Genomic DNA, 9,641 nt, shown 5'->3' on the forward strand with positions numbered 1-9,641 from the left:
AAACTGCCACAAGTAAAACAACAATATTTATTATATTAAATTTGGTATGGCTTGGGTGGGTCCTCTGCTTCAGGGTCTCTTACAAGGCTGCAATCAGCTGGTAGCCAGGGCAGGGATTTTATCTGAATGCTTGACTGGGAAAGATCCACTTCTGTGCTCCCATGGTTGTTGCGTAATCCAGTTTGTTGAAGACTTTTGGACTGAGGGCCTCAGTTCCTAACTACTTTGGAGGCCACCCTCAGTCCTTGGTTATATGGGCCTTCTCAACATGGGAACTTGCTTCCTCAAAGCCAGCAGGAGATACAGTCTGCTGGAAAGACACCCACCACCTTTGCCATATCTGATTGGTCATGGAGTCACTAGACCAGCCCACACTAAAGGGCAGGTGATTACACAAATGCATTAACACCAGATTGAGGAGCACCGTAGGATCCTAGGCCAAGGAGATATGTGATCGTAGGTTCTTTGAGGGAAGATACCTTTTTTTAATACTTAAAATATTTACAAAACCTTTGTGAGGTGGTAGCTAGCACTTTGTGCTGAACTGGATCGTGCAGCCCTGGGATAGCACTGGGCAGGGCACGAGAGACCAACCACTCTGTGAGTAAATGAACATAGAGAGCAACCTCCTAGGGCATTCTCAAGCAAGAGAAACAAGAGACCTCAGAGCTCCAGCAAAACAATGGCAGAAAACACATCTTTATCTTTTCAAAGCTGTGTTAGAGGGAAAGGAATATATTCTGGTTCTGGAGATTTTCAGTTTTCTTTTTATCTCATTAATTCCCTGTTGGGTGCTCCAGGACAAGATATCCAAAAAACCTTTTTTGAATGGCAGGTACTGTGAATATAAATAGAAAAAATACACCATCTTTTTCCTTAGGGAACTTTCAGTCTTATGGAAGAGACATAAATGGAAGTGGACAATTACTAAATGTCATCAAAAGGCCTGAGAAAAAGTTATGCAAAACCTACTGTGTGTGCACAGAGGCTGTAAACCTAATCCCAAGTTGCAGGTGGGTGAGTGTTGGACAACATTCAAGGAAGGCTTTCTGGAAGAGGTGACACAGAGTTGAATTAGTTGGACTTAACCTTTGAAGAAATGAAGGCAGGCTTTGCTGGGAGGGGTTGAAGTATTATGTATAAAGGCTCAGAAACAGGAGAGCATTTGGGACCTCATGAAACTGCAAGTTGTTCTGTATGGATGGAGTTTAGGGACCTTCTTGGGAAGTGGTAAAAAAAATGAGGCTAGAGTTGGGTGTGGTAATGCCTGAAATCCCAACTATTCAGGAGGCTGAGGCAGGAGGATTATTTGAGCCCAGGAGTTAGAGGCTTCAGTGAGCTATGACTACACCACAGCACTCCAGCCTGGGTGACAGAGTGAGGCCCTGTATCTACAAATAAAAAATAAAAAGATGAGGCTGCAAGGTACACAGGAATAAAATGATCATCAGAGTTTTTGGATGTTGTTCCAAGGATTTTGGACTTTACCATAAAAAAATTAGGGGCTAATCCATCAGATTGTGCTTTAGAAGTAGAGAAGGATTGGAAGGGTGTTAGGAGACAAGAAGACCAAATAGGATGCAGGTGAAGGGAGAGGGGGTCTGAAATGCAATGAAGCCAGAGGGAGAGGAAATGGTGAATTTGAGATCCTAAGGATGCAGAATCATCAAGACAGGGTGATGGCATTGGTTGTGGAGGGGGAAGCAGAGGAAGAAGGAAAGCTTGACTCAGATTTCTGACTGCAGTGTCTGGGTAGATGGTGGGGTAACTCGCCAGTTATAAAACATTGGGAAAGTGGTATGTTTGAGTTCCGTTTTGGAATTATTATATGGGTTTGTAGGAATCTGAGCAGAGATGAGCCGTGTTTCAGGGCATCCAGATCTGGAGCTCAGGTGAATGTGGAGGAGACCACTAAGGGAGAGTGTGCAGACCCAGAGGAGAAAAAGAACGAAGGGTGAGTGCCTGTGACATCTGCAGTTAGGGGGAAGAGGACACCGTAAGAGAGGAGGAGAAACAAGTAGTGTGATAATCAAAGTTCCCGGGATACAGGCCAACACAAGGTGGCTCAAGCAAAAACACACTTTTAGGAATTTAGGATATCAAAGGCACTAAATGTTCTGGAACTAGGACCCAGAAAGTCTCCAGGAGCACAGCGGGCACTCTGTCACACTAAGGTCCTCATATCCCAGCAAAGCTGTTTCCTTTTTCTGTCTAAACACCATCTTCCTCCACTGCCCTGTGCAGGTGATAAACCCGCAGCTCCTCCCCAGATAATGAGCTCACCCATCCAATTGACTGCCTTTTGACCTCAACTTCAGTTTTCTGGGAGAGTTAGTCTAGCATTTTGTCTTGGAAAGGTGCCCATGGTGTCATGCAGTACAAATGTCGCTAATGAGGATCCACCCTGGCTGTAGTCAGCCCTTAGCGAAAGAAGGATGTAGTTAGAATCGTAAATACCGCGGGCAGCCGAAATGGTAGGAAGACAATGGTAGGAAGAGGGGTCAAGAAAGCCAGAACAAGGGAGAGATTCAAAGAAGAGGGAGGAAGTGGTCCACTGTGCTAGATGCTGCTGACCTAACAGAAGGATTGAATTTAGGAAGAAGAGGAGGACTGTGGGTCCATGACTTTGAGTAGCTAAGTCTGTGAAACTAAGTGGGAAATTACTGATTTTCATTTAGAGGGGTAAGGCGTAAGTATGCTTCTCTGTGAGGGAAGAAGAGGAACAGACATTAAATTGGGAGAATAGGCAATACAGCTGGAGGGCATAACTGATGGATGAGATTCCCGAGGAAGCAGGAAGGAACACAGGTGGAGGGATTAGCAGCAGATGAGAATGGGCCACAGCTCTCACCGGGGCAGGCAGGAAAGTGGGGGATGCTGACATAAATAATTTGGAGGGTGGGCTGCTAAAAAATTAAGTCCAGATTCTGGTGACAGGAATTATTTACTCTTTACAAAACCCTAAGTTCTTCTCTTGCTCCTTAAATGTATTGAATAAATGCTGAGAAGAGCAATTTAAAGGTCTTTGCCAACAAAAGGATCTGGTATTTCGTATACTGGTGAATTGACAGAGAGAGCCTAGGCCAGGCCAGGACTCATAGGAGCCCCCAGTTGGGCCCAGTGGCCCTCTCTGAAGTAAATGACCCTGTGTTCCTGCTGTGGCCTGTGTTCCCCCAAAATCCACGTTGAAACTTAATTTCCAGTGTGACAGTATGAAGAGATAGAGTCTTTAGGAGGTGATTTAGCCCTGAGGGTGGAGCCTGGGAATAATGACCTTATATAAGAAGCCTGAGGGTGCTTTCATCCCTATCCCCGACCATCTCTTTTACCTTGTGAGGATGCAGCAACAAGGCGCCATTTTGGAAGCAGAGAACAGCCTTCAACAGACATGGAATCTGCTGGCGCCTTGATCTTGGAATTCCCACTGTCTAGAACTGTGAGCAGTACATTTTTGTTTCTTATTAATAAATTACCCAGTCTGTGGTATGTTTTTATAGCAGAACAAACAGACTCGGACAATTTCTAAGTGTCCAAGAGCATCCTATGAGAAGCAAACATAAAATATGAATGTATCACTCCAGCCTAGGCAACAGTGAGACCCTGTCCCTACTAAATAAATAAATAAATACCTGGGCATGGTGATGTGCACCTGTAGTCCCAGTTACTCAGGGGCTAAAGCAGGAGAATTGCTTGAGCCTAGGAGTTGGAAGTTACGTAAGTGAGCTGTGATTACGGCACTGCATTCCGGCCTAGACAACAGAGCGAGACCCTGTCTCTTAAAAATAATGAATGTAGCTAATGACAATTGTACTAGAATTAGAAAATGTAGACTTTGTCTTTCTCCTGTATTCTCGCCATGGCTTTTCTCGCCTCACTGAGGCTTTTTTTTTTTTTTTTTTTTTTAAGTGACAGGATCCCCAGGATCCCACTCTTGCCCAGGCTGGAGAGCAGGGGGAGAGACTATGGCTCACTGCAGCCTTGACTTCTCAGTCCCAGGTGATTGAGGCTGACCCTTGGTTGCATCAACAGTATAGGGCTGGGATCCTGTGCAAGATGGCCTTGCTCCCAAGTTTGTCAACTGTCATTGGCAAAGCACATATCTGAGGATGTCTGGCCCTAACTGGACTCATCCTCCCACCCACCGCTTCATTTACTAGAAGACCTATAAGCTTTTCTTCTATGCATCTTTAGCCCAGCTAAGTGAGAATTACTAGAATAGGATTCAAGAGAAATTTAGGTTTAGTAGCAAAGAGAAAGAGGACTTATCTATCATTAAATATTCTAAATCAATATTTTTCCTCTAAGAAATCTTTGGGTTTAGTTTATCAAAAAGAGGATGTGATGATGGTGATTTTATCCAAGTTAATTTATTATTTTCAGTTTTCTCCTATCCTCCCAATATTTCAAGTGGAAGAAGTGAGAAGTTTTTTTTTATACTTTTTGTATTTAGGAGCAAAAACCATGATTTGTGGGAATGCTTTCATGATAATAGTCACCAGCGTTTTTTGAGTGCCTCACACGTGTCTGGAATTGTGTCATTAGAACCTGTGCCTGGCACTTAGCAGGCATCAGAAGGCACGGGTCTGCTGATGCACTTAACTAGTGTTTAATGTGCTACCAGAGGATGCAGAGGGCAGACTTTCTAGTACCAGGGAGGCTCTGTGAGAGTAGCTTCATCAAATCTGCCAGTCTTTGCTGGAGTGTCCATAGTATTCCTAGTTAATCCTGATTTTAGGCGTAGAAATTCTCTGCTTGATCTGAGGGAGGGGTATTAGATCATCGAAAGAGCAAAAACAAGTCTTTAGGCCATTCCACCTGCCCCTCCATAGAGGCACCAGAAATTCCAAAGGGAATGATGGCTTTTTGGGCTTCAGGTGGTGAAATAACTCACAGGAGAGCTGAGGCATTCCAGAGATTTGCTTCCCTGAGATATTTATTTGAACAGCCCCTTATTCTGGACAGAAAGACAAAATTAATGCCTTGAAAATAGAGATTTGTCAGCCTTCCTGGGTGAATAGAATGTTCAGTGGGTGCAGGTGAGGATTTATCAGACTTTGAACTGCACCCCTCCCCACCACCGTACACAGCCCATCCTCATTAATTCCTAATACTTGCAATACAACTCTTTCAGTAAGACCTTACACCAGATAAAGTCCTTGTTCCTCTCTTGAGACTGTAACCATATGCTTTGCTCATGCTATTGTATTTTTGTCACTTTGAAGTCCCTGTTTGCATTTAAAGAGTGCTCTCTTTGAATAAATTTCCCTAGCAGAATATCCAGATTGGTTCAAAGCCCGTGAGTAGAGTTCCTGTGTTGTCTTAAATACTGAGGGACACCTTCATCTGGAGTGTTGGGTGCATTTCATACTCGCTTTTTAATTAACAAACAATTTTGGGAATTGAGACATTTGACTTTAGATGACTCCAGAATTTCACATTCTTAAAGCTGGTCTAATCAACTTGCAGGAGCGTTAGAAGAATTTGGTTTATTTTTTTAAAAATTGATCTCTATGAGCCAATGTATATGATCAAGAAAAGATAATACTAATTCATTGTAATAAAGGCTAGAATAGTAGTTCCTCTGCAGAGGGTGGGGATGGGACAGGTGTATGAGCTTTCTAGAATCCTAGAAGCGTTTATAACTTGCTCCAGATGTGAGTTACATAGGAGCATACAAATGTAAAAATTCACAGAGCTTTATTTACATCAGTGAACAAGAACACAAAAATTTTAATCTAGGGGTTGATCCCATCATTCCTTAAGTTTGCAGGCTTCATTATAGGTCCTCAGTGTAAACCTTTGTGGGGTTTTAAGATCCTGTAAAGAGTTACAGGATCAGATTTGTGCTTTGAGGAGCTCTCTCTGGTTGTTGCTAGAGAAAGTTTTGGAGAGGACTGAGTGAGAGCAGTGGCCGTGGCTGGGAGGCTCATGCTGTGATCAGCAAGAGAGAGCAGGCCCTTTATTAGAGTGCAGGCAAGGGGCTTTGTCGGGTGCAGGAGAAGGTGTTGAGGGTCACTCCCAGGAGTCCTACAGGAGCAGTTGTGTAGAGGGAATGGCCATTGCCTGGAGATCAAGAATTCAGCTGCAGACATGTTTAGTTTCTAATGCCAGTGAGCCACCCTTGAAGATGACAAGTAGGTAATTAAGTAGGTGAGTCTGGAGTCAGAAAATTGGTCTGGGATGAAGTTATACATTTGGAAGTTGCTGGCATGGTATTTAAAGCAATGGCAATGCATGAAATCACTTTGGGAGAGAGCACAGAGTAGGAAAGAAAGGGGTTCCAGGACTGTGTCCTGAGAAATTGCCACATTTAGAGGTCAGGTAAGGGAGAATCGGAATAGCAGACTGAAAAGGAGTGAAAGGGGAGTCCAAGGACAGCAAGGATACTGAGCTGTCCTGGTGTCCATGGGAAGACTGCTTCAAGAAGTAGAGAGTGGTCTACTGTTGTGAATGCTGCTGAGCAGTCAAGTAAGTGGAGGACTGAAATCCTCAGTTGGATTTCATAGAATGGAGGCCATTGGTCATCTCAGAAAGAGTGGCTTATGTGGAGGTGTGCTGGTAGAAGCCATACTGCAGTGAAACAAAGCTGTAGATTTTTTTCTTGCAGGTTATTTGTGCTTTACTCATATATGCAAAATACCAATCCTTTGTGTAACATTTAATTGTGTAAGCTTAATTCTGTTGTAATGTACAGGGATTAATTGAAATCCAATTTCTTTAGCTGTTTTAGTGAAAGAAATTGAATATAGAAAATTCCTGTGGGAAACTACTTTTGAGGCTTTGTATTTACTCAGTTGGATTTTTAAAGAGGTCACTTTATGTTCCATTCCTGCCCCCATACAGGAATGAACTGCATGATACTTGATTCATATTGCTTTAAAGGGTAAAATATTAACGGAACTTCTTGGGAAGTTTATAATTTCTCTAGCTGATATTCACGCTGAGTATCCCTGGAGGCTAAATGGCCAGCATCTTTTCTTGAACTTATGGAAATCCCAATAATGGAACAATACCAGGGTAGGGAGGGCTCACATCACTTCAAAAGTCAAGCATATGGTTTTGTTGACTAAAATACATAGACCGAGAAAAAAGAAAAACAAAGGAAACAAGTCTCCATTATGTTTGGGTCTTGAGTGTAGGGAGTGTTTTGTGAATACGATGCATCTTATGGCTTTGTGTTTGATGTTAACTCAGTGTTTAGTCAAGGTAGAAAAGTAGAGTCGATGTGTGATTTTCTTACATCCTGGGACATAGTGACATCTAGCCCTGGATCCTGGTGCTCCATGATACTGGGAATGAAGACAACAATTTGAGTAGGTTCTAGATAGAGCCTAGCAAGTAGTAGGTTCCAGAGTGATATTGTATTGAATAATGTTACACTGAAGGGAAACCTGTCCATGACAATCTCCCTTCTCTTTTTTTTTTTTTTTTTTTTTTTCTGCTGAGTCTTAGGCTCTTAAGAGAAATGTTCTGTGTTAATTTTCTTCTTCTTTCTGCACTGAGATTCTGCTGAGAATTGGAAGGGCCAATCTATAATAAGTTTCTCTATGCTGGTATCAAGAGGGAGGGTGAACATCCTGCTTTACAGGAAGGAAGCACATGTTAGGCTTTTACTATAGATGGTTAATATTTTCAGAATGAAATTTGATTTTACAGCATAGTTATATTTATGCAATATGATAATGTAACTATAAGAAAAAATAGTGGTTTGGTTTGGTTTGGTTTTGCATGAAAGAATATGGGCTGGGATGAGCAGTAAAGAAAACAGAGACGGAAACAACTTCACTCCCACTGTTTGCAGATCTTGTCTGGTCCTGGCAGGAAGTTAGGGTTTCCGAGGAGAGGGGATGCCCAGTTTGGTCCAGGTGATGTTCAGTCTTCAAGAATCTAGAAAGACGTGGGTGTTGTCCATGACTGATCAGAAGAGCTGTTTCACAGACCTCAGGGTTTGTTCCAGGTTACAATTACAGTGTCTGTATATTTTTCTTAGATGGAGTTGGAAGTATGAGTAGATTTATTTTGAAGGTAGACAAGCCAGGATTTACCTTGATTTCTTGAGTATTTTTCATCAGCACAAATGAACCCAATAAGTACGTGCTCATGAGTGGCACTGTGATTTTTGATGTACAGCTGGTGTCAAACTAATTGTAATGGGTCTTGGCGAGATGAAGTCATGGAACTGTGAGAGGTAGATGGGGTGTGAGTGGGGAACACTTGAGAGCTTTCTTTTCCTCTGAAGGAATGATGGTGATGATAATGATGCCTACTGTTTCTTGAATGGGCACATATGTGGTCCTGCCCTCTGTCTTGGTATGATGAAATTGAAACTCAGAAAGTTCTTATGTATTCTTTGACCCTGCAATCCCAATGGTCTAAAAAAAAGCTTTAGAAAATACCTTTCCTAAAGAGAATCAGAAACATGTTTGGGGTCCTCCCAGCATTTTTCTGTTTGTATATTCTTGTTTCTCTGTTTCTTCTACCATGCTTTCTTGTGGGCCCATTGCTATAATTGTTACCATGACATTTGAAATTCCCTTCCAAGTGCTACAAAGAGACTGTGTTGTTATTATTGCTGTTTGTTGTTATTTTTGTTATTGCTGTGATTGCAGAGAGGCAAGGAACTGGGCTTGACAGGTGGAAGGGGGAATTCCAACAAGAGAGTATGTCTGGGATGCTGGGAAGCTTGAGGACTGGGATACTGAGAGAGCTAGACAGGATGTGACTAACGAGAACAATGCCATCAATATGCAAAGCATATAGAATTGGGAGTCTGGTTCCAAAAATGCTACCGCTGCAAAATCACAATAGCAGCGTTTTCTTAGTACATAAGCCAAGTGTTATTTTAGCCTGAGAGGAGGCAGCTGAATTGGAGATAGTGAACGCACCTAAACAAATGTGGCCTGGGATGAAGCTGCAAAAACACAGAAGGGCTGCATGCTGGCATGGAAACTGCGTCCGAGCTGAAACAACAGAAGCTGAAGCTGAACGGTGTCAGCCCAGGATGTGCGGTTTGCCCTGGGTCTGTTTTGGAGGCCTTGGGAAGATTTACAGTCTAAAACTGGTACAAAAGAAACAGTTCTGTCTAACTTGGCAAGATTGAAGAGCTTTCTGGTGGTTAACTTTCACTGTGCATATCTATTTGTATGCCCTGCATTTCATCTGAATACCATTAAAATAAATGGAGACAGAAGTCCCTCACCCACCCCATTCCACCCCAGAATGCATATTTTTTCCATTGCCTTCTGAACTCTGCTCAGTAGGGGGGGTCTTCCTAGTTTGGAAAAGCTACGCTTGAGTGTTCTAGAGGAGGGGATAAAGAACAAAGTCAAATAAACCTAATCTCCCATCTGTAAAATGCTATTAATAATACCTACTTCATAGGCTTGTTGTGAGAATTAAATGCAATTAATAATATTGCAATTTAATGTAAAATTTATTATTAGATGCCATACATGTATAGAAGATCTAATAAAAATATATATTACTGGGTATTCATTTGGTCTTACCCACTGTTTCACTGTCTTTTTGTTTTTATTTTTATGTTTTATTATACTTTGAGTTCTGGGGTACATGAGCAGAAGGTGCAGAGCTGTTACATAGGTATATACATGCCATGGCAGTTTGCTGCATCCATCAACCCA

Source organism: Cebus imitator, unplaced genomic scaffold, assembly GCF_001604975.1.
Source record: "Cebus imitator isolate Cc_AM_T3 unplaced genomic scaffold, Cebus_imitator-1.0 Scaffold27, whole genome shotgun sequence".
NCBI lineage: Eukaryota > Metazoa > Chordata > Mammalia > Primates > Cebidae > Cebus > Cebus imitator.